At 37.3% G+C, this 24,393-nt stretch overlaps 1 protein-coding gene and 1 pseudogene across 3 annotated transcripts in view; one reads left to right on the top strand and one right to left on the bottom strand.

The window, feature by feature from the left end:
- The window catches only part of SLC39A11 (solute carrier family 39 member 11), a 512,505-nt gene that overhangs the window by 73,502 nt on the left and 414,610 nt on the right, over positions 1–24,393 (bottom strand). The window lies entirely within an intron of this gene.
- LOC141514143 (ribosomal L1 domain-containing protein 1-like) lies at positions 1,314–2,499 on the top strand (annotated as a pseudogene).

The following is a 24,393-nucleotide window of genomic DNA, read 5'->3' as shown; positions in this document are numbered from 1 at the left end:
ATGGCTTAAGACACACACTGGTGAGTTGAATCACTGAACTGCTTGCTATACTCAGATTTTAAGTTAAGCAATCTTATTGTGAAAGTTAAAAGTTGGGGATGGTTAGGTGGTGCAGAGGATAGAGTACTAGCCCTGGAGTCAGGAGTACCTGAGTTCAAATCCAGCCTCAGACACATAATAATTACCTAGCTGTGTGGCCTTGGGCAAGTCACTTAACCCCATTGCCTTGCAAAAAGTAAAAAAAAAAAAAACTTAAAAAAAAGAAAGTTAAAGGTCCCTTGATGTCTATTTCATTTCTTGACATCATTTCACTTTGGTAAGTATAATATAATCAACAATTTCCCCTAAACTGCAAAGTTTATTTTAAAAAAATTACTTTAAAAATTTTTTTTAAATTACTTTTTTTAATGTGGCACAGAAGAAAAGGCACTGATTCTGAAGTCAGAAGATGTGAATTCAAATCCTCTCTGATATTTGCTAATTGTGTAACTTTCAGTAAGCCACTTAGCTCCACTGAGAACAAGGACTGTTTTTTGCCCTTTTTTTATATCCTCTGCACTAAGAACAATGCCTAAGTATAGAAGGCACTTAATAAAAGCTTGCTGACTTAACCTTTCTGGACTGCAGTTTCCTCATCTGTAAAATGAGGGAGTTGGACTAGATAACATCTGTGGTACCTTATGGCTAGAGCTATGATCTTATTTATTTCTTTATTCATTCATTTACTTATTGTTTTTTTCCAAACATATCCCTTCTGCCAATAAGAAAGCTATTCTTTATAATAAAGAATAAGGGGTGAAAAAGGAGACAAACCTGCAACTTCAAAAAAGTGGAAATAACTTATGAATAGTTATAATATCTGAAGAGTTTAACATTTAAATTTTAATTTTATGTCTTAAATTTATTCTGATTTTTAAGAAATGAAATAGTATTCCTTTGTAATGAATAAACACGTAACTTATTTGAAAAGAAAATCTACTAAGCAGATGGCGATGGAGTATAAGCAGTTAAGTAGCTGAAATTCAGGAAGTAGAAAGCTTAAACTGCAGAAAATATAATTAATCACTATACTTATAAAGATTCATAAATACTAATACTAATAAAAAGAAAAAAATCACATTGTGTTGTTTTCTTTGTTCAAATGCTTTAGCTAAAGATAGCATGCAACCTAATAAAATCACATATTGTAAAAGTTACATGCAGAATGGTGGTGAGAAAATTTTCCAGAAAAAAATTAGAATGATTTTAATAAGGAAAACCAAACTTTCAAAAGCCAAGCTGAGGGCACCTTTGGACACGTGTAGCGGAGGAAAATGGACGCCGTAGCCGAGGAGAAGGCAGAGCCTCAGCTTATGCCTCACGAGCAGATTAAAAAAGCAATAGAAGCTTTAATGAAATATAGAAAGAATGAGCAAAATGCTAATATATTGCTTTTGAATGAGAATGTGTTTTTAATGGTGACATTATGGAAAATTCCCCCAAATGGAAAAGAAATCAGAATACCTTTGCCACATGGTATTAGACCTGATACAAAAGAAGTTTGTTTATTTACCAAAGATGAATCCAATTTAACTTCAGAACAGACAGATAATTTCTATAAGCAGCTTTTGAAAAAGAAGGGAATTACAAGCATTACTGAGGTCATTCCATACAAAAGGTTAAAACAAGAATATAAACCTTATGAAGCTAAGCGATGCCTTTTGGGCAGTTATGACCTTTTCCTTGCTGACCAAAGAATTAGATGACTTTTACCCTCACACATAGGAAAGCATTTCTATCATAGAAAGAAAGTACCTTTATCAGTAGACCTCATGACTAAAAATTTATCAGAACACATCAATAGAATTATCCAGGGAACTTCATTACTGGTCACCAATCATGGTTGTTGCAATACATCACGTGTGGGTCACACAGGAATGCCTGTAGATCACCTAGTGGAAAATATTGTTGCTGCTATAGACGTGATTTCAGAAAAGTTGCCAGAGAAATGGGAGAGTGTAAAACTTCTACATCTGAAAACAGAAAAATCTCTTTCCCTTCCAATCTTTTCTTCATTTGTCTCCCAATTGGATTCTCAGAAAAGTAAGAAGCTAAAGCAAGGCAAAAAAGTGGCCACCAAGGCTGCCCAGACTACAATGAAATCTAAAAGCAAATGTCCTTTGGATGGCCATGAACTAGAGGCAGAAAAGGAAGATAAAGTTGAACCTGATTTTGAGGATGAGATTCCACAACTAGTCCCTATTCAAGCAACACCTCAGAAGTGCCCAAAGAAAGCATCCCTAAAAAAGGAGTCTACAGGAGAGACTCTCAGTGCTGAAACAACACAAGCTAAAACTCGTCTTGGAAAGAGAAAAGCCTCCAAAGCTCTGGAGACTCCAGAACAGATTAACACAGGTTCCATGAAGTTGAAGAAGACCCCAGCTAGTGGCAAAAGTAAGAAACCTACAATCAATTCCCAAAAAAACTTGAGAAAGAGAGTAATTCCTCAGTAGAGGTTAAACCTGGCATTAGACTCCTGCGAAGAGGTCACTTTACTGCTCATAACAAAGTAGGGAAAATTGAATGACTTTTTTAAAGTCTCTTTCTACTTGCTTTTCTAGTTACTTCGCACAGTGGGGGAAAAAATGGTTTTCAGTACCATATCACCATTTCAATTACCTTAATATGTTGTAGCTTTTGTTCTTGAGCCAGTCTTATGAAGTGTTTAAAATGTCTATTCTACTTGTTTTCTTGAAATGTTATTTAAACCTATTACTTAAAGTTTATTGTCGGATATAATGCATTTGTTCACTGTACTAATAACTTAAAATAATCTAGTCATTCATCAAGCTGATCAGAGAATTAACAAAGGTTAAAGGTTAAAGAATTCTGTTTGTAAAGTTTTTTCCCCCTTTCTCCAGTTCTTTATTCCTTCCTTACAACCAAACAAGTCTGTAGAGTTAAGTTAGTATATTCAGAATAGACTAGATCTATTGGCTGATAATACTGTTTTGGCTTTGATTTTTCATTAAACAGTAAAAATTCATTATGTTTACATTCTTAGAGCTTTCACTGTTTTTGACTGAAATCAAAATCAGGAAAATAATTTTATGTTCATTCATTTCATTTTATTTTTCTTTGACAGTCCCAGTAAAAAGGTCATTTTAAAGAATTTCCACAGGCAAGCCACTTAACCCTGTTTGCCTTTCAAAAACCTAAAAAAAAAAAAAAAAAAAAAAAAAGAATTTCCACTCAAGAACAATTTCTCAATTAGGCATAGTTTATAGGTAACAAAATAAAAAAATTCAAAATAATGAAAGAACTACTATGAAATTTAGACAGTTGCTGTAAAATCTCTTTGGTCTATCAGAAAACTCATGACAGTATGTTTTTCATCAATATAATGTACTTATATTTTGCATTTTTGTTTTAAGACTTTTCTAAATAAACATAATTGAACAAGTAAAAAAAAAGCCAAGCTGATATTGTCAAAAAGGATTGCTTGCAACAGATTAGACTGATCACATAATTGCTAAATATAAAAAGTCTTATTTGATAGGAAAAACATTGATGCTATTTGAAGTTACTGAGATGGTTAAAATGAGGCTTTGCAAATCATATACAAAGCAACTTTGACTTCCCTTGCATATAATACAGTAGGAAGGAGAATTGCCCACTGCAATCAACAAATTGAAAAACTAAAAGATTTCTAGTTTGAATTGCAAGTAGATGAAGCAATAAATGAAGATTATTTGATTACATATGTGTGATTAAAACTGATGTTAAGGAATCCTTGTTATTTTGTGAATCAAATGATAAAAATGATATATCAAAAGAAGTTGTCACAATAATGATGATTTTAAAAATGTAATATGTGGAGCAGTTGTATTGGATTTTGCAGAAATGGAACTAAGAAGTGTCAATACAAAGTAAAGCTCTATAGTCACTACTTTAAAAATATGCCTCCCCCCCCCCACCTTTCCCCAGGCAATTTGGACACATTGCATTTTTTACAGACAATTACTTGTATTGATAAGTATGCATGGGGAACTATGCAGTTTTTCAAGCTGTTATGAGCATAATCAACTTTGTAAAAAACAATCCATTGTATTCTATATTATTTTGAAATGCATGACTTTATTCCATTCAAGTGCATTGAAGAGCAGTTGAATTAAATGGGGGAGAGGAATGGACTTTTTTTATAGTATGATATGGGGACAGGTCATTGAAGCTTAGAGCTCAGAGTATGGGCAATAAACTATGCTGATTATACACATATGTAGAGGCTGACTGAGTCTTAAAAGAAGTGTTAGACTGGAATATCTCTAAAGACCCCTTTAAGCCTCTGATCTTATTTGCAGCTTGTATAATCACTTGAGTCAGTTTCCTATTTCAACATGATGCTATTAAAATTCAAATCTTCTCTGAAAATGGGGAAAAAATGAAAAAAATGGAAACTTTGAAAGGACACAAGTTGATAAAAACAACCTTCTACATTAGTTGTCCTTGTGAATCTGTTTCCATTCATCAGGAATCATCAAAAAATCAGCAACCAGAAAAGTTTATTGTATTTTCCCATCCATCTAAGTCTTGGACAACTCTTCCAGAAAGAAGGCAATATAAAGAGTTCTACGCCTGGAATCAGAAAAGCTAAAATTTAATTCCATTCTTAGACATTTACTGTCTTTGTGAATCACTAAACTTCTGTCTGCCTCAGTTTCACTATCTATAAGATGAGAATAATAATAGCATATCCTAGGTTTATTGTGAAACTAATAAATATCATTTTATTTAATTTAACATAAATAATTAATAATAAATAAAATATTTATAAAGCACTTTGCAAATCTTCAAGTACTACAGAATCACTAGTGATGGTGATGATGATAATGATGAGTATGGTGACCGGGCTATGAAATCATAGTTCTCAGTACTCATTGGAAACAGCCAAAGTTTCTTGGTGCATAGTAGAGTCACGTGAAGTGCAATCCAAATAACACAAAGGGAATCCTCTCTGGCAGGCTAGAAACATACACAATATTTTCTTATTTCTCCTCTAGAAAGACATTCATTCAAAGGATTAATGTGTTCAGAACAAAACCAGTAACTAAAACTCACTGAGTGAAATGTAATGAACATCTTGCAATTCCACAATGACAGTGGCTGAGATTTGGATAGTTGTATGATAGCCTGGGAATAAGGGTTCACTTAAACACAAGGGATAACAAGAGTATCAAGAGTCATAGAACACAGGTCTAGAGCTAGAAGGGAACTTGGAAGTCATGTAAATACAGATAAAGAAACTGAGACCCCAGGGATTTGCCACAAGTCAGTATTCAGCATCAATTTAATACTTCTTTCAGGTAGGATCTCTATGTTCTGATTTCTTTAATAAAGTTGTTCCATTTGACGCTTATCCAGATGATGTCATAAAATGAATGATATTTATTCTTTGCTAAATTGCCATATACAGGTAGCAAGTTTACATCAGTTCTTTAGAGGAATTGACTGTAACAATAGCACAAAGTACCTCAAGGAACAAAATGATTATGTTACTATGGACTTCCAACTACTAACATTCCACATGGAATCATAGCAGGAATCTATGGAATCATGAAATAGACATCACTGACCAGATAGAACTGAGTAGAAGGGATATAGGAATGTTATTGCTTGTAGCACCAGAAATAAAAAAAAAAAAAAAGAAATGTCTCCAATACATGGCAAAACTGAAGAAAAATGTTTCTGATTCATAAAGCATGAATAACTATATTTTTCAAAACAAAGTTCTGTCAGTGTCTCTATCTCAGACTCATTTCTGACCTAACTGGAAACTGAATTAGTCCCCATTTATCCCCCAAAATGTGCTATTTAAAATTTTTTCCCCTAACACTAACTATACTATCTGAACTGTCCATTTCAAGTCTTGAGAACCTGAGTTCAAATCCTAATTCAGTTCTCATTGCTCTGCATTCTATGTATAAATGTAATATTGTGATATTGTTTATTTTTAACTTATTTATTTTCAGCTATTTATTTTTAAATGTTTTATTTTAACTTTGGTTTATTTGTTTGTCTCATGAGGCAATTGGGAGTTAAGTGAGACTTGACCAGGTCACACAACTAGCAAGCATCTGAAGTCACATTTGAGTATGGTCCTCCTGACTCCAGGGTCATGCTCTATTCACTGATCCTCCTAGCTGCCTTTAGAATGAGTGAGTGAGGAGATAGAGATAGAGAACCATAAAGTTCTCTGTGTCAGCAGTTATCTTAGTCAAAGTTCCTTTGGTCAAAGATAGCCAAAAGAAAAAGGTCAAAAGATCTGTTTATTTATAGTTATTTCAGAGTTATATGTACATCTAATAAAGAGGCTCCCATCTCTTCTTCAGTCAGCAAAGACAGCATTTCCCAATCCCATTCTCTCTTAAACAACAAACCAAACATTTAATTTAATACTTTTATTTTTTGCTTTTTATGTACTAGATGTTGTGGATATGAAGACAAAAATGCAGCAATCTCTGTCCTTAAAGGACTTATATTCTCCTGGAACAACAGATAGATAGATAGACAGACAGATAGATAGATAGATAGATAGATAGATAGATAGATAGATAGATAGATAGACAGACAGACAGATAGACAGATAGATAAGTACAAGTAAGAAGAAACAGTGAGAAAAAGACAGAGAGGAGAGACAAGAGAAAAGGAGAGAGAGAGAGAGAGAGAGAGAGAGAGAGAGAGAGAGAGAGAAGGGAAAAACCATGGAAGGCATCATGAATAATGATTCTGAGACACAGAAATGAGGAAGGAGTGAACGTGGGTTCTGGCTAAGTGTGTGAGATAACAACAACCACTGACATTTACATAGTGATATAAAGTTAATTAAGAATTCTAAATAAATTGTCTCATTTGACTCTTACAATAATTCAATTGGGTAGAAACTATTTAGAGTACTACAATTACTGTTATCCCTTAGATACAGTAGCTTTAAACAGCTAACAGCATTAAATAGGAAACCTCATTTGATTTGAGGGTTAAGTCAAATTGCTAATTTTTGACCTGGATTTTACAAAACAGAGAAAAACATCTTTTGGTACATTTATCACAGGGGCACTCACAAAGTCAAACACTTTTCATTTATAACCCAAGCTAAATTCTAATTCATATGAAAGGAAGTACATTTTTCAAAGGATGAATGGTTATGTGAAGTCACTAAGAACTCATCACAGACACCATTGTTATCATTACAGAATTATAGTTCTTTTAGAAATTGCATTGTTTACCTGCATGTTACTAACAGGGTACCACCACCTAGTACCTGTGGTCAGGCATCTATAGCCATTCTGGACAGACACCTAACTCGGGTAATGAAAAGCCCAACCAGTCAGATGATTTGTACTCCCTGTAGTTGGAACTGTCCAAACAAGTCAACTGTGAAAAGCTAAAGATAGCAATAAATAAGTTTAAAATGACAAATAGTAAAATATCTTGCTTGATTTTCTGATCAAATGGCACTTATGTTATAGATTTCATGTTAATCAATAGGTTAACAAGCACTAATTAAGCACTTACTGTATGCAGGCACTATGCTAAACTCTGGGGTCACAAACAAAAGTGGAAAGATACTAGGTTCTTGGAAACCCTCTATGGATATACATAAAACAACTGATTCTCATATTTAAAAAAGACAACAATAACCAGCTACTGCCTTCCTGCCTCTTCCCATGTATTAAAATTATTTGGAATCTATCTTTTCAACCACATGGCTAATATAAAATGTCACTCATTTTCCATATAGGGCTATTCATTTGCAAAACTGAGCCTCTCCACAAGCCCTTTCATCCTAAGTGTAACTAATTATGGAAAGGAATGGTCACAGTAAAAACATCTGCTGTATGATGTTGAGTGGGCACACATGGGAGGGGTGTAAGGGTCTCCCTTACCTGCCCTTACTCTTATTAAATGTCCTCATTACTCACTCAAGAGCCTTAGGTTTTCTTCTTGGTAAAATAAGGAAATTGAATGAAATAATTTCTAAGTTTCCTTCAAGCCCCCAGTCTTCTGATTCTCTAGGAACCCATGCATTGATGATTTCAACCTCATCACCAGGTACACATTCCCATCTGCATCTGCCTTTCTCCTCCCTCAGTGAACACTCTCCCTTTGTAGTACTGGGGGAGCTTTTGACTTCCAAATCTGTATGAAGGCAGGTATGAGGTAATGAAAACAGGGAATTTGGGTAAAGGCCTGGCCCAGATGGTTTGGGTTGGGCCCCCAGCCCTCAGCTCTGGAGGGAATTAAAACCCAGCAACCTATCTGATGGCATTACACTGAAGAAAGGAAAATTTGAGGGGGGGGGGGGGAAGATTAAGCAAGGGGGCCGATGACTGAGGTCCCAAAGAATGCTGTGGTTGAAGTGATTTTTTTTTCTGGCACAAATTATCTCCAGTGACTGAATGGAGGACCACACTCACCATGACAAAGGCTTCTTTCTTATGACAGGGTAATAGGTCCAATGCCTGGGAGAGCCTGGGCTCTTTTACAGGATATTATTGAGGTAAAGAGGGTGTGTGTGTGTGTGTGTGTGTGTGTGTGTGTGTGTGTGTGTGTGTAGCAGATGTTTTTTCACATTTCCCCCTCTGTTGAAATTGAGCTGAGAGAGAGAGAGACAGAGAGACAGAGAGACAGAGAAACAGAGAGAAAGAGAACACAACCTTTGTCTCAATTTTTAAAAAACCAATCAACCTAGAAACAACTTCAGGTCTGAAGAGAGAGATGTGGGTTAGAATTCTAGCTTTAGCTCTTTTACCTCTTACTGCCGTGACCTTCCACTCTCTCTGGGCTTTTCCCCTCTATAAAATGAAGGGCCTGGATGAGATATACTAAGCTACAGTCTATAGCTTCAGTTTTGAAGGAGAGAAAACATAAAGAGAAATAAATATAGAATGGGGTGCAATATGGGCTTAGAAGAACAAGCAAAGTTATGAAGGATGGGAGAAGATTCCCCTTGCAGTCAAAGGGATTTAGCTTGTGAACTTCTCTGAGCTTTTGAGGATAAATTCAATTCCAACAGGAGAAGTTGTGAGAAGAAGAGGAGGTTGTAAGAAGAGAAATTCTAAGCCAAGATTGGAACAAGGTATCCCTAGGACCTAGAATAATGCCTTGTACATAACAGACTATTTAATAAATTCTTACTGAATTGCTACTTAATAAATCTTTAAAATAAATGAATTAACATATGCATGTGGTGATTGATCCTCCAAGCCCACCTCCCCAGTTCAGCTGATATAGTCACTGAATGGTAAATACAGATGATGAGGTAGTTGTTGAGGGATAACATGATGTTTCCTCCAGTGACCACATATCTCTGATTGAATCTGAAAAGGCAACTCAACTGAGTGGGTTGAAAAGGGGCCCCTGTGGGCCTTGGGGGCTTTTCTGCCTCTCCTTCCTCCCCAATCATGGGCCCTGGTATCTAATAGCAGGGTCTAGAGGAGCATATACTATTTAGAAGTTGGAGAGTTAGGCCAAAGAGTTTGAGGCACAGATTAGGGAAAAACAAAACCAGGTACAGAGATGCCAATCTCAGTCAAGGTCAGAGGCAGTTTCAAACAGCTTCCCTTGGACAAGGGAAAATAGCACCAATGAATACTTGAGAGAGCTGGCCCACAGGATCAGGAATTGGGCTGTAGAGATCTCTTAGCATGAGAGAAAAGATTTCAAGGCTCTCTGGGTCTGGAGTGCGGAGATCTTTTGGAAACATCACTAGCACTGTATTCTAAACCACAAGCTCACTCAAGTCCCAGAGGTTTATGAAGGAAATGTTTTGTAGTCACTGTTTTCACTCTGCCATCTCAGTAAATGCCTTTGCTGTGAGGTAATTGTGTCTACTGGCTGATTATTAATAGGAAACACACCCATGGGGCTCATGAATTATATTGCTAGGGGTAGCTGCCCACAGCACATCCTAGAACCTCAGTGGCCACACTCTGGGTCACCAACACTCAAGTGAGTGGTACACGTTGTGGGTGGGAAAAGCAGTCCAAAACAGGTGTTACATTCATTCTATCTAGAGAGACTGATCAAGGAGAATCCCCAAGACCATTTTCATTTATACTGCTGGTCTGTAATCTAAGAGTGATAATAATTGGACTAGTTTTCATAAACAAACACACTAGTACTGAGCATTCAAATAATTGTTATCACTTTCAAAGTAGTAACCCGGGGAGTCATTTATTTCACCAATGTATCATTGTTTAAAACATTTTTGGAACTTCTGGGGGGAGCTGCCTTCAGAGTGAGTTTGCAAGTCAAATATGAAAATCATTCCTTGTTATTTTACAACAATACCTAAATACAAATCTTTCACGATTGTTTAAAAGGGAAAAGAGATGAGTGATTTGAATAAAAAGGCCTTAATTAAGTGCTTATATTGTGACAAGCACAGAGTTAAGCTTGAGATACCTTCCATAATGATGATGTTTGGCTTTTATTCTCTAAGAAGACCATGATATTAGGAAGGTGATGCCATGACATGCACGTGAATTGGATTTGCATAAGAGGATGCTGTGCAAAGTCACTAGTCTCACTTTCTCCTTCAGAGCCATCTGGGTTCAGTGGTCAAATATGAATCAGAATGACTGGAGACGGCCCTGGATGTGAGGCAATCAGGGTTAAGTGACTTGCCAAGATCACACAGCTAGTAAGTTCCAATGAACTCAGGTCCTTTTGTCTTCAGAGCGGCTGACCCTTTACCCACTTTGATTTCTAGCTGCCCTAACCAACACAAAAATAGAAACCTGTCCCTGTCCTCAAGGAGTTTATATTCTAAAGGGGCAGAAAACATAGATAGGGGCAGTGATAGGCAAACAGGGAAACTTTGGATAGTGAGCAGAAATAGATTGACAAACCCTTTTTCCCCAGGATCAGTGGCAGAGTTGATTTGATCATGGATTCAGAATTGGAAGGGGTTTTATAATTGTTTTCAAAAAGTTTCTGAGTCTGTCCTGGCAAATAGACTCCCAGGTATTTTATATTGTCTGAGGTTACTTTGAATGGCATTTCTCTTTCTAGCTCTTCCTGCTATATCTTGCTAGACATATATAGAAAAGTTGAGGATTTATGAGGGTTTATTTTATAACCTGCAACTTTGCTAAAATTGCTTATCATTTCCAGTAGTTTTTTGGATGATTTCTTGGGATTCTCTAGGTAGACCATTATGTCATCTTCATAGAGTGAGAGTTTTGTCTCTTCCTACCCAATTCTAATTCCTTCAATTTCTTTTTGTTCTCTAATTGCTGAAGCTAACATTTCTAATACAATATTGAATAGTACTGGTAATAATGGGCACCCTTGTTTCACCCCTGGTCTTACTGGGAATGCCTCTAGCCTCTCCACATTGAATATAATGCTTGTTGATGGTTTCAAATAGATACTGCTAATTATTCTAAGGAACAGTCCATTTATTCCTACACTCTCTAGTGTTTTTAGTAGGAATGGATGCTGTATTTTGTCAAAAGCTTTTTCAGCATCTATTGATATGATCATATAATTTCTGATAGGCTTGTTGTTGATATAATTGAATATAGTAACAGAAAATTCATATGGAGAAATAAAAAGTCAAGAATTTCCAGGAACTTAATTTAAAAAAGCGCAAAAGAAGGGAGCTTAGCCCCATCTGATCTAAAATTATATTATAAAGCATCAGTCATCAAAACTGTTTGATATTGGCTAAGAAACAGAGTGGTGGACCAGTGGAATAGACTAGGTGCAAAAGCAGGAGACGATTATAGTAATCTGCTGTTTGATAAACCCAAAGAGTCCAGCTATTGGGATAAAAACTCTCTCTTTGATAAAAACTGCTGAGAAAATTGGAAGCTAGTATGGAAGAAACTTAGATTAGATTAGATCAACACCTAACACTCTTTACCAAGATAAGACCCAAATGGTTACAGGATTTAGACATTAAAAAAAAAACACTATAAGAAAATTAGAAGATCAAGGACTAGTTTACCTGTCAGATCTATGAAAAGGGGAGCAGTTTATGACTAAGGAAGAGTTGGAGAACATCACCAAAAACCAATGAGATGATTTTGATCACATTAAATTAAAAAGCTTTTGCACAGATAAAACCACTGTAACCAAAATCAAAAGAAATGTAGTAAATTGGGAAACAATCTTTACAACTAATGATTCTGACAAAGGACTCATTTCTAAAATATACAGAGAACTGAGTCATATTTTTAAAACAAAAAGCCATTCCCCAATTGACAAATGGTCAAAGGATATCCAAAGGCAATTTAAAGATGAGGAGATCAAAGCAATCCATAGCCATATGAAAAATTGCTCTAAATCATTAATTATTAGAGAAATGCAAATTAAAGCTTCTCTGAGGTACCACCTCACACCTCTCAGATTGGCCAATATGACCAGAAAGGAAAATGATCATTGTTGGAAGGGTTGTGGGAAATCTAGGACACTATTACATTTGGTGGAGCTGTGAACTCATCCAATCTTTCTGGAGAGTTATTTGGAACTACGCCCAAAGGGCAACAAAAATGAGCATACCTTTTGACCCAGTAATACCACTACTGGGTTTATACCCTGAAGAGATGATGAAAAAGGGTAAAAATATCACTTGTACAAAAATATTTATAGCAGCCCTGTTTGTGGTGGCAAAGAATTAGAAATCAAGTAAATGTCCTTCAATTGGGGAAGGGCTTAGCAAACTGTGGTATGTGTATGTCATGGAACACTATCGTTCTATTAGAAACCAGGAGGAACAGGATTTCAGGGAAGCCTGGAGGGATTTGCATGAGTTGATGGTGAGATGAGCAGAAAAACCAGAAAAACACTGTATACCCTAACAGCAACATGGGGGTGATGTTCAACCTTGAAGGACTCGCTCATTACATCAGTGCAACAATCGGGAACAATTTTGGGCTGTCTGCAAAGGAGAGTGCCATCTGTATCCAGATAAAGAGCCGTGGAGTTTGAACAGAGTTCAAGGACTATTCCCTTTAATTTAGGGGGGAAAAAAACAGATATCTTATTGTCGGATCTTGTTATTTCTTAGACTTTTTTGTCTCTTCCTTAAGTATGTGATTTCTCTCTTATCACACTCAATTTGGATCAATGTATAACATGGAAACAAAGTAAAGACTGACAGATAGCTTTCAGTGGGGAGGGAGTAAGATTGGGGGGAAAATTGTAAAACTCAAATGATATCTTTAATAAAAATAAAATAAAAAAGAGGTAACTCTGGGGGACAGATGTAAAAGCAAACTATTAATAAAAATGTATTGCTTTTTAATAAAAAAAAAAAAAAGAATTGGAAGGGGTGAGGAGAGGGAAATAGGTAGAGCAAGGAGACTTGGATACCACAAGGGTAGCAGAATAGATGGCCAAGGAGTGGGTCCTAAAATACTAAGTTAGGAGAGGTCCTCACCAAAGGGGACATTTTGAGTTCCCTAGGTTGAATTTAACCTTTTTTTTTCTTCTTCCTATGAAGCAAATGATGCTAGGACTTTGTTAACATTTGAGATCAAAGGTTCTAACCAAGCTCTCTGCAGTCATATAGAGGGATCCACTATAGTTCTATTGGATAAAATGATCAACTTAGTCCACTCCCTTTGCTTTTCAAGTCTGCTTAAAACAGGACAGTCTTTCTGGAAGGATTGACAGAATAATGGTAGAGGTAGTTCACCGATTTAGAGCTGGAATGGACCTTGGAAATCATCTAATCCAATAATCTTATTTTACAGATGAGGAGACTGAGGTCCAGAACCCAGAGGTTGGCCCAAAGGACACCAAAGTATTCAATAATTGATTCCAGATTTGAAGCCTAATTCTGTGTTTCCGAATCCATTACTTTTTCCAGTGGAGATGAAAAACATTTGCTATTTCTGGTTCTTAGGAAAACTTTAAAGAAACAGCATCGCTATTTTCAAATGTTTCACTGGTTCAACCCTCCATTGATGCTGCCCTCAAGTGAAACAGAGGAAATGTTTTGCAGAGATGGGTCCTTGTGCCAAGAAGTCCTAACCGGTCAACAAAGATTTCAGTTAAGGGAAGGGGTGGAGGAAGAGAGAGATGGTGATGGCATAAATGATTCCTGCTGCTCCTTCTCTGAACCCAGCCAGAAGCAGAAAAGAGCCCATAGCCTCTCTCCCTTTTCTCCTCCTGGTCCTTTAGGGAAGCCTAAAGGAAGGTGGGCTATTGATAGGCCTGGGCTAGATACATATATTAAACTGACATCAAGATAATTAAGCTCTAAGAAGACAGGGGTTTCTTGACCTTTTTTGTGTCTTGGATACCTTTGGCAGACTTGTGAAACCCTTGGGTCCCTTCTCAGAATAATATTTTAAAATAAATAATAAACTTCATAGGATTACGAAGGAAACTAACCATACTGAAATACATCCGTTAAAAGCCAGTCAGTAAACACAGGCCAAGCACTATTAAATTAATTTGTAACAATATCAAAATATTTTTTAAAAATAAGTGCATGGCATTCAATAGGGTAAAGAAATCTATCTTACACCCACAGGAAAAAAAAAGAGAGGAAAGGGATGGGAGAAGGAAGACAAGGGGAGGGGGGGGGGGTGTAGGTGATAGAAGAGAAGGAAGATCGTGGGAGAGGGTAGTCAGCTACAATGCACTTCTGAGGAGGGACAGGGTGAGAGGGGAGAGAATAAACAGGAGTGGAGAGGAATAGAATGGAGGGAAAATACAGCTAACAATAGCAACTATGGGAAAAAAACATTGAAGCAACTTCTTTGAGGGACTTATGATTAAGAATGCAACCCAGGGACAACTAGGTGTCTCAGTGGATAGAGCACTAGCCCTGGAGTCAGGAGTACCTGAGTTCAAATCCAGCCTCAGACATATTATAATTACCTAGCTGTGTGACCTTGCGCAATTCACTTAACCCTATTGCCTTAAATAAATAAATAAATGAATAAATGAATAAAAGAATGTAACCCATCCCAGAGACAGAGATGATGGTATCTGAACACAGAATGAAGAACTCTTTTTTTTCTTTCTCACTTTGTTTCTCTTGAGGTTTTTCTATCTTTTGGGAAGAGGGGAGTTTATATATACTTTTACAAGATTATTGCAATTATGTGAAAATAAATAAGACATTTTTTAAAAAATAAAGTAACAATTTGTTATATACTTTTTAAAAAAGCAGGCCATATACATAGTAGAAATTCACAGTTTCACATACTTTCCTGTTCTACTACAAAGTAAATATTCTACTAAATGTTCTACAACAAAGGAATATTATGGAAATATTCTTCTTTGGTGTTGGTTAAATTTAGAATTTTAAAATTTAAACTTAAAAATACTTTTTAAAAAAAAAAGTACATGGACCCCAGGTTAAGAACCCCTGCATTAAGGGAAGATAGGGAATCAGGAGGGTGGGGCGGCAGGCTGTCTTCTATCTTTTCCATATTCTGTATGAAGAGGCCTGGATGCTTACCTTTGACATACCAAGGAGTTCAGGAATGTTCATATTTGTAACCAGGAATTTTTGTACCTATTAAGAATTACACCTGAAGCAAGTAACATGAAACTTGCCTTTGAGTGAAAGGGGCAGAATATCCTATCGGGGAGCCTCAAGTCACCAGATTGCTGCTGAGATCTCTGGATGATTAGACCCGGAGTAAGCTCATTTAAGCCTGCCATCTGAAAGCTTCCAAATTTGGCTATTTCTTAATAATTCAGTGCTGATACTATGTTTTCTTAGGCTGCTGAAGAATAAGAAATGCTTTCAGTGCCCTCTGAATTCTGTACCTAAGAAAAATCCATGAGTTATGATTCTGGGAATTTGGTCAAACAACAGTGACTGCTAGCAAATGGTCTGGAAAAGCCTGTAGACATGGAAGAAGAGACAATAAAAGAGGAAAATGGCTCCTGTTTTGGGGGCACTTATATTCTGACTGAAGGTGTGTAACAGAAGGTAGATGCAAGAAACACCAAGGACATTTGGTTATATGAGATGACTCCCCAAGTCTCTTCAGGTTCTCAAGCTAGGTTTTTAGGATCTCTGAAGGTCTCAAAGGTTGGACAGAGGAACTTGAATTTTGATATGGATGATGAGAAAGGCACTTGAGTTTTTGAGCATAAATTTTTCTGAAACTTGAGAAAGCTCTGAAAAAGTTTGACTTGAACAGAGACTCAGTCCCCCAAATTTGTTACCCACCCTGGGGATGAGCCAGAATCAGAACAGGTGGCAGGGGGAGTGATCCTGCAGAGGTTGGTCTATCCATTTTATAGTGATCAGGTCCTGACATGGTGAATACCTAACCAAAAAGCATGTATTAAAAGTCTTCTGTCTTTGAAGGGCAGGGGAATCTAAATACAAAGAAAGAAAAAAATCCTTAATCTTAAATTCTAAGAGGGAGATAAGAATGGGTATAAATAAATACATAGGGCTTCTAGGGAGCAATAGAGAGAGTAGCAGACCTGGAGTCAGGAAGATGAGTCTTTCTTAGTTCAAATCAGGCCTCAGATACTAATTCTGTCACCCTTGGTAAGTTACTTAACCTTGTTTGCCTCAGTTTCCTCAAGCTATTGAAGGAAATGGGAAATTGCCCCATTATCTTTGGCAAGAAAATCTCAAATAGGGTCATAAAGAGTCAGACCCAATTGAAATGAATGAACAACAACAATAAGTAAATACAGAATAAATATAAAGAGGACAACTATAAATAAATATATCTAGGGAGAGATCAGTAAAGGCTACTTATAGGAGGCCAGTCAGTCAGCATGCATTTGCCTAAAACCATTAAGCACTAGAGATATAAGGAAAGACAGACATGCCATCATGTACTATACATTCTAATAACAATGACAACATGTAGATAATTAGGTATACATAAGACATATGTAAAACTAGATGAAGATAGTCAAGTCTAGATGGACACTAGAAGAGTTTGAAGGTAGTGTTTGAAAATATCTTTACAAAAAGAAAAATTGCAACTTTTGTTGTTGGAATGACACCTCCTGGGCCTACCACAAAAGAACAAAGTGCGTGGGGGGGGGTAGAAGTTCTACTTGTCAACTGCCTAATTTGGAGGATGGGAGAGGAGAACCAGTTACCCAGAGACCCCTACAATAACCAAGGGGCAACCACTCCTAAACAGGACTTCAGTACTAAGGACAACTAAGCAGGTCTCAGTCCACTGCTATTTCCTCCCCTGTTGAAGAGGCAAACAATGTTAAAGTACCCCACAGCCCCCAGCTCAGACTGGTCTTCCCTCTAACACATGACCCTCAAGTTGTTTCTTGGGAACTAAGAGTCTCTTCCCCATAGCTGCAATCCCTTTACTTCGCTGGACCACAATCCCTTTGGTTAAAGTCTTAAAAAGGAATTTCAATGCCTGGGACAAGAAGCATCAATCACTGAGTCAGTCATCCCAAAACACAACTTCAAATCAACTTTGTTATCCATGATGGACAAAGAATAAAAGAAATCATTAAGATAGATGAAGGGAAGACTAGAAGGGCTTAAAGTATAAAATCTCAGAGCTGGAAGGTATTTCAAAGGTAACAATTTGAACTGTGGGATTTGGGCTACCATAATTTTTCTGTTTCATCAAGGAAGCCTCATCAAGAATCCCTTCCACACAGTATTTGGGAGAGAAGATTTTTGTTGTTGTCTAGTTGTTTCAGTCATGTTCCATTTCTATGATACCATTTGGAGTTTTCTTGGCAAAAAATACTAGAATAGTTTGTGATTTCCTTTTCCAGTTCATTTTTAAAGATGAGGAAACTGAGGCAAATGGGGTTCAGTAATTGCCCAGCTAGGATGTGTCTGAAGTCAGATTTAAATTTGGAAGATAAGTCTTCCTGACTTCATCAGGCCCATGTCATCATTTAGCTGCCCTGGGAGGAAAGGTAGCGCTGGAGTAATTACTTGCCCTTCATTTCTTTGGAGGGGTGGGGGAAAGGAGAGGCAGAGGACATGCTTCTTTCAGAGAGAAGACCAGAGAGAGAGAGAGAGAGAGAGAGAGAGAGAGAGAGACTGTTTTGCCAGTAAAGGAGGGAGGAAAGGGAATCACTGAGAAGGTTGAGATGATTGGGGGGGGGGGGGTGGACAGAGGGAAAGAAAGAAGGAACAAAGATTTCATCCCACTGTACCACAGCCTTCAGAAACCAGAACCCTACTTTTTATGCTCTCTGGCTTGTGTCTGAGATTGTGTTCTCATCAGCTCCTTCTAATTTCCTAGAGGAGCAAAGATATTAAATTCTTCTGTTGTTGAAGTTTCCAAGATCCTATGCTACTTTCAGCTCTACCTGGGGTTCTTTATCGCTTTTGGAACTTGACTGCTAGGAGGTGATGGATTGGACTTCAAAATAAATTCCTTTGTTTATGATACCTTTGGGTTTGGGCTACATTAGTTAGTTTTCTCTCTTTTTCAGTGTGGCTTACAAGTGGGAGGAAAGGAGCTGGGGAGAATGGGGGTTAAGTTAGCTCATTTTAAGACACAGTGCCCTTCTCCTTACCTTCCTGTTTGGAAACTATCCAGGGGCTGAATTTGACCTCCACTCACATCTGGAGGGAAGTATCCCTGCATTCCAGTGGTTGCTACACTCAATTGAACTATTCAACACTCTAGTTTAAGATTTGATTCCTTTATGAGCAAGACTTCCTCTCTGTACAAACAGGGAATGGGTTGTGGTGATAGCTGGGAGAAGAATGTAGGGAAAAGGAAAATAAAGAGAATGGAGTAGAAGGAGAAAAGATAACTGTTCCATGTGAAAAATCTGTGAGGACTACTGGAAAGGTATTGAGATGAGATGGAATTGAATGGCAGTGGTCCATTCAGACACCCTGAAAACTTGGCTTCTGACCCAGAGGATGCTGGTGGAGAATGAACCCCCTAGTACTTTATAACCAAAAATGCTGCTCACATCATCATCATTCAGGAGACCACTATGGCAAAATTTTGGGTATGTGTTAACACACTCCAAAGCCAGAGATTATACCAACTTAAAAACAGGAAGGAAACTTACCTCCCTTCACTTTTCCTCTACCAATCCTGCTTTCTGGGGACCAGTGGCATGAAAGTAGATTTTATTCTTTTCTCCAGTGTCAGAATTATATTATAAATGGCAAGTTTTCTAGCAAGTCTCAGGGAAACAAGGTCAGGGAAAGGTATCTTCAGTCACTTGATTCCATCATTTGATAAGATGATCATGTATACCAGGACATCATAGAATCTTGTCCAGGTTCCATAATGTTCAAGGAACCCTTACATCCTTTGGGTTTCCTCTTTTATCCCCAACATGTAGTACTGTCATTAATCAACATTTATTAAGCATCTACTATATCATCAGGGACATAAATACAATGATTTAGATAAAAATATTTGAGCCGGAGGAGACATTACAATTTTCCTCTATCCTTTAGCAAAGATAAATGGACTTCATATTATATATGAGTATCTCTTCAAAGGAAGAAGGTCAGTATATTTGTCGCATAAGCTGAAAGGAGTGAGAGCATGACAGGTCATGAACATGAAAATGTATATGGCTAAGACATGAAACTGTCTAGAGACACAGATCAGTAGCTAGAAAGGATCTCAGAGACTAACTAGTTCCACCAACTCATTTTACAGTTGAGGAGACTGAGGTCTAAGGAGATGTAGTGATTTGCTCAAGAGTAAAAGTGGCAAGATCTGAACACAGCTTCTTTGACTCCAGAGACAATGAATGCTTTCACCACAGAGGTCCAGATTAATTGAAGAAATAAAAATACGGTAATATGGGTAGAGATAGGTATGTGTACAGGGTACAGTTGGAAATTGTCTTTTGTCTCCATAATTAAAAAAAACTTTCTGCCTTCTTTGTATTTATAAGTTTAGTTTTTAATAAAAATAAATGTTTTTCTCTCTTTTAGTTTGATGAGTTAAGAAACACCTTTAATGACTGAGCATTTAATTAGCTTTTATTTAAAAAATAAACTTTAATTTATTTAGCTAGATGGATAAAAAGAACACTCTATATAACTGAGTATACAATAAATGTTCTTTTCATAAAATAATGTAATGAACCAAAGGTATGGGTACATCCTGTAGTCATCTGGCTCATTTTTACATAGATTTGGATAGGTTACCAATCAGTTCATATCTTGTCCCCAAACAACAATGACATGAAGCAAAAACCTGACATAACATGGTTGAGCCCATGAATCAGACTGTTATTGCTAGTACAGGACAACTGGATCAAAAGGAATACCACTGGTAGGTCAGTCATTTAATCAACAAACATTAAGTATTAGGAACCAGACTGTATGCTAAGTTCTGGGTACACAAAGAAAGATATGTAAGATTGGTATTTTGTTTTAGTCCCCCATACCCCTCCTTCCCTGGCCCACCCAACATATATCTTGTACTACCCTGAATCCCTTACCATGAAAGTTTAGATCCATTAGAGAATAGAAAAGTAGAATAGAATTTATGTCTTTCCAAAGTGTTTCAAGGCCTAATCAGCATCAAGAACCAAATAGCAATAATCAGAAAAGGGTCTTCAAGTGAAGTCTAAATGGTTCTTTAGGACAAGGTAGGTGGAGCAGTAGATAAAGCACTGGCCTTGAAGTCAGGAGAACCTTGGATAAGTCACTTAACCCTGATTGCCTTGCATCCAGGGTTATCGTCACTCATCCAGATTCATATCTGGCCACTGAACTCAGATGGCTCTGGAGGAGAAAGTGAGGCTGGTGACTTAGCACAGCATCTCCTCATTCAAATCCAATTCAAGTGCTTGTCATGGCATTACCTTCCTGATGTCATAGTCTTCCTCATGAATAGAAGACCAAAAAAACCCCAAATAAACAAACAAAAAACCCAAATGATTTTTTAAAATAACAAGAGGTCTAGTTTGTGCTTATTATACTGCTAGTTTTCATTTGCACTGGGAGAAGGCAATTCAAACATAACTAATATATCAATTATTTATATTTCTCTCTAGCTGATTAGAGAAGAATCACTTCATATTTATCTTTCTAATTATTTTTGGCTTAGTAATATGATTTTATTCTCTCCTTGAAACTCAGGAGAGATATCCTAGAATACTGCTGAATGACAGGGACAGATTGACCCAGTAATTACAAATTTGTCATGGATTACAGAATGAATAAATTGTACACAGATAATCAAGATTTTATTGTATTTGGAGTTATAAGAGCAGCATTAGAGACAGCCAGGTGGTACCATAGTACAGAATAAACCATGGAGTCAGAAAGACCTGAGTTTAAATCCAGTCTCAGACACTTAATAGCTGTGTCAATCTGAGCAAATTAATTAACCCTGTTAGTTTGCCTTAGTTCAATGGAGAAGGAAATGGCAACTCCATTATCTTTGCCAAAAACCCCCATGAGGAATATTGGAAAGATATAGTCCATATTGTCACAAAGAGTGACAACTCTTTTTTTTTTTTTGCAAGGCAATGGGGTTAAGTGGCCTGCCCAAGACCACATGGCTAGGTAATTATTAAGTGTCTGAGGCAGGATCTGAACTCAGGTACTCCTGACTCCAGGGCCGGTGCTCTATCCACTGCGCCACCTAGCTGCCCCCTTGACAACTCTTTTTTAAAAGAGTTTATTGTGTGAATGATGAGTAGGTAAGAGATGATGTGGAGATAAATTGACAAGATCTAAGGGGGATTGGGGGAGCCTTGGAGTGACTTGGGGGGGGGGGAGAGATAAAGAGTTGTGTTTTGAACATGTGTTTGCAACAGAGCCAATGGCTCAACAAAGGATAGCACATTCCAATCTTCTTTATAAATCTAATTAATCATAAGATAATTAATATCTTGTATTTGAATTACAGATTGGAGCTTGAGTTGACAAAAACTTTCCAGGAAAAATTTTCCAGGGACAATTTTCTTCTATTATAGCTCTTCTTCTTCTTTTTTTTTTAGGTTTTTTTTTTTTTTTTGCAAGGCAATGGGGTTAAGTGGCTTGCCCAAGACCACATGGCTAGGTAATTATTAAGTGTCTGAGACCGGATTTGAACCCAGATACTCCTGACTCCAGAGCCAGTGCTTTATCCACTGCGCCACCTAGCCACCCTATATAGCTCTTCTATTGAGCTTTCTGTGATATTCTGAAATGATGATCTGACTGAATAAAGGGAATGACTGATTTGTACAGCATTGCTCTCCTAAGAAGCCCAAAGCAGAAAGCCACAGAATTCCTGGGAAGAAGGAAAAAGAAATACTATCTCCATGTTATAAATGGGAAAATTTGAGGCCCTAGAAATAAAGTTAAGGATTCCAATATACTGAGCACAGATTTCTGAAGCCTCAATCTCTCCAGTCCCCCTCAATCCCTTATTTTTAGGCTCTGGTACCTTCTGGCTAAGTGACAGGGCAGGAAATACTTCATTTCTCCCAAATTCTTAACTGAAGTTCAGTGGCATTTCATTCCTGCAGGGCTTGGGAGTTATTCTGGAGTCCTAAATGGCAATTGGGAGAAGAATGGAAAGAGAATTAAAATGTGTGGCTGTGCTTCAAGCAAAGGAAGGAGACATATAGAATGTTCCATTCTATAAACTTATAATAACATGTTCTAACAATAACAGCTATAGTGGCAGTAACAATTTTTCAATATATCTTGTTGAGTAATATGGGGGAAAAAACCCCCAACGCACTCACTTTTCTTTACCAAGCAATAACAGATATGTATATTGTACTGTTACAGACAAGATGGATGATTTTTATGATACAAAACTGTAAAGTGTTTTCACAAACAAAATCAATGTAATCAGTATTAAAAGCAGAATTGGTGACTGGGGAAAATACAGTAAACTTCTCTGATAAAGATATGGTATCAGGGAGGCTAGGTGGCACAGTGGATAGAGCACAGCCCTGGAGTCAGGAGTACCTGAGTTCAAATCTGATCTCAGACACTTAATAATTACCTAGCCATGCGGCCTTGGGCAATCCACTTAACCCCATTGCCTTGCAAAAAAACTAAAAAACAAAACAAACAAACAGAAAACAAAAGAAATGGTATCCTACAAGGATAGGGAATTGACACAAATATGTAAAATTATGAGCCACTGCCCAATGGATAGTCAGAGGATAGTGACAGAAAGTTATCAAAAGAAGCAATGCAAGCTATGACTATATGAAAAAAATCACTAATAATTAGAAATATAAATTAAAATATTTCTGAGATTCTAATAGATCCTTAATAAATGCTTTTGAATTGAGCTGGCATGGTTGGGCTGTGAACTGGTTCAGCCATTCTGGAAAGCAATTTGGAACTTTAATTCAAGTTACTCCACTGTGCATACTCTTTGATCTGCTGATGCTATTACTAAGTATGTGCATAAGTCAAAGACAAAGAGAAGGAATCTGGGGCTGCTAGGTGGCCCAGTGGATAAAGCACCAGCCCTGGAGTCAGGAGTATCTGGGTTAAAATGTGGTCTCAGACACTTAATAATTACCTAGCTGTGTGGCCTTGGGCAAGCCACTTAACCCTGTTTGCCTTGCAAAAACCTAAAAAAGAGAGAGAGAGAGAGAGGGAATCTACATAGAACTAGAAACAAAGTGCCCATTAATCATGATCCATGCTATGGTCACTAATAGTCCATGTGACTATGAGATTCTGTCCCAAGCTCTCTCCCTGTTTTCTTTTACTTGGTGATTTATCAAATCCACTAGTTCAATTATCTCTACCCAGATAACTCCAATTCCATATATTCAACTCTAGCCTCTCTCAAGTTCTCATCACACATCTCCAGAAGCTTATAAGTCATTTTAAATTTGATGTTCTATGGACATCACAATCTCAACATGTTCAAACCACAACTATCTCTTGCCCCAAAGCCATTCTAGGCTCCCCCCTTCCCTCTTCCCCTCCTGACATATTCAATTAGTTGTCAGATCTTCTTAATTCATCCCCAGATCAACTCTCACCTATGTATATCCTACTCATTGCTCACACAATAAACTCATTCATGCCCTCATTACCTCCTTCTTGGACTACTGGAATAGTCTCATGTTTGGTCTTCCCAACTCAAGTCCAAAATGAGCTTTCTAAAAGTAAAGGTCCAACCCTATCACTCTCATACTCAATAGACTTGAACCGTTTTCTGTTGCCTCCAGGAACAAATAAATTTTTCTTTGACATTTAAAGCTTTCAACAACACAGTCCCTTCCAACTTTTCTGGTCTACTTGCAAGTCACTTCTGTCCACTCTATATTCCAGTCACCCTGGTCAACTAGAAATTCTTCCCATCTGACATTCCATTTTACCTTGGCACTGGTTGTCCTCCATGTCTTGAATATTCTCCTGGAATCCCTGGTTCCCTTCAGGTCTCCAGGGTTACTCTCTATGGGAAACCTTTGCTGTTCCTCCCAGCTGTTGATGCCTTCCCCTCTAACACCACTTTGCAT

This window comes from Macrotis lagotis, chromosome 2 (genome assembly GCF_037893015.1).
Source record: "Macrotis lagotis isolate mMagLag1 chromosome 2, bilby.v1.9.chrom.fasta, whole genome shotgun sequence".
Taxonomy (NCBI): Eukaryota; Metazoa; Chordata; class Mammalia; order Peramelemorphia; family Peramelidae; genus Macrotis; species Macrotis lagotis.
Note: the sequence above shows the minus strand (reverse complement) of the source record. Positions and strands in the feature narration are given on the sequence as shown.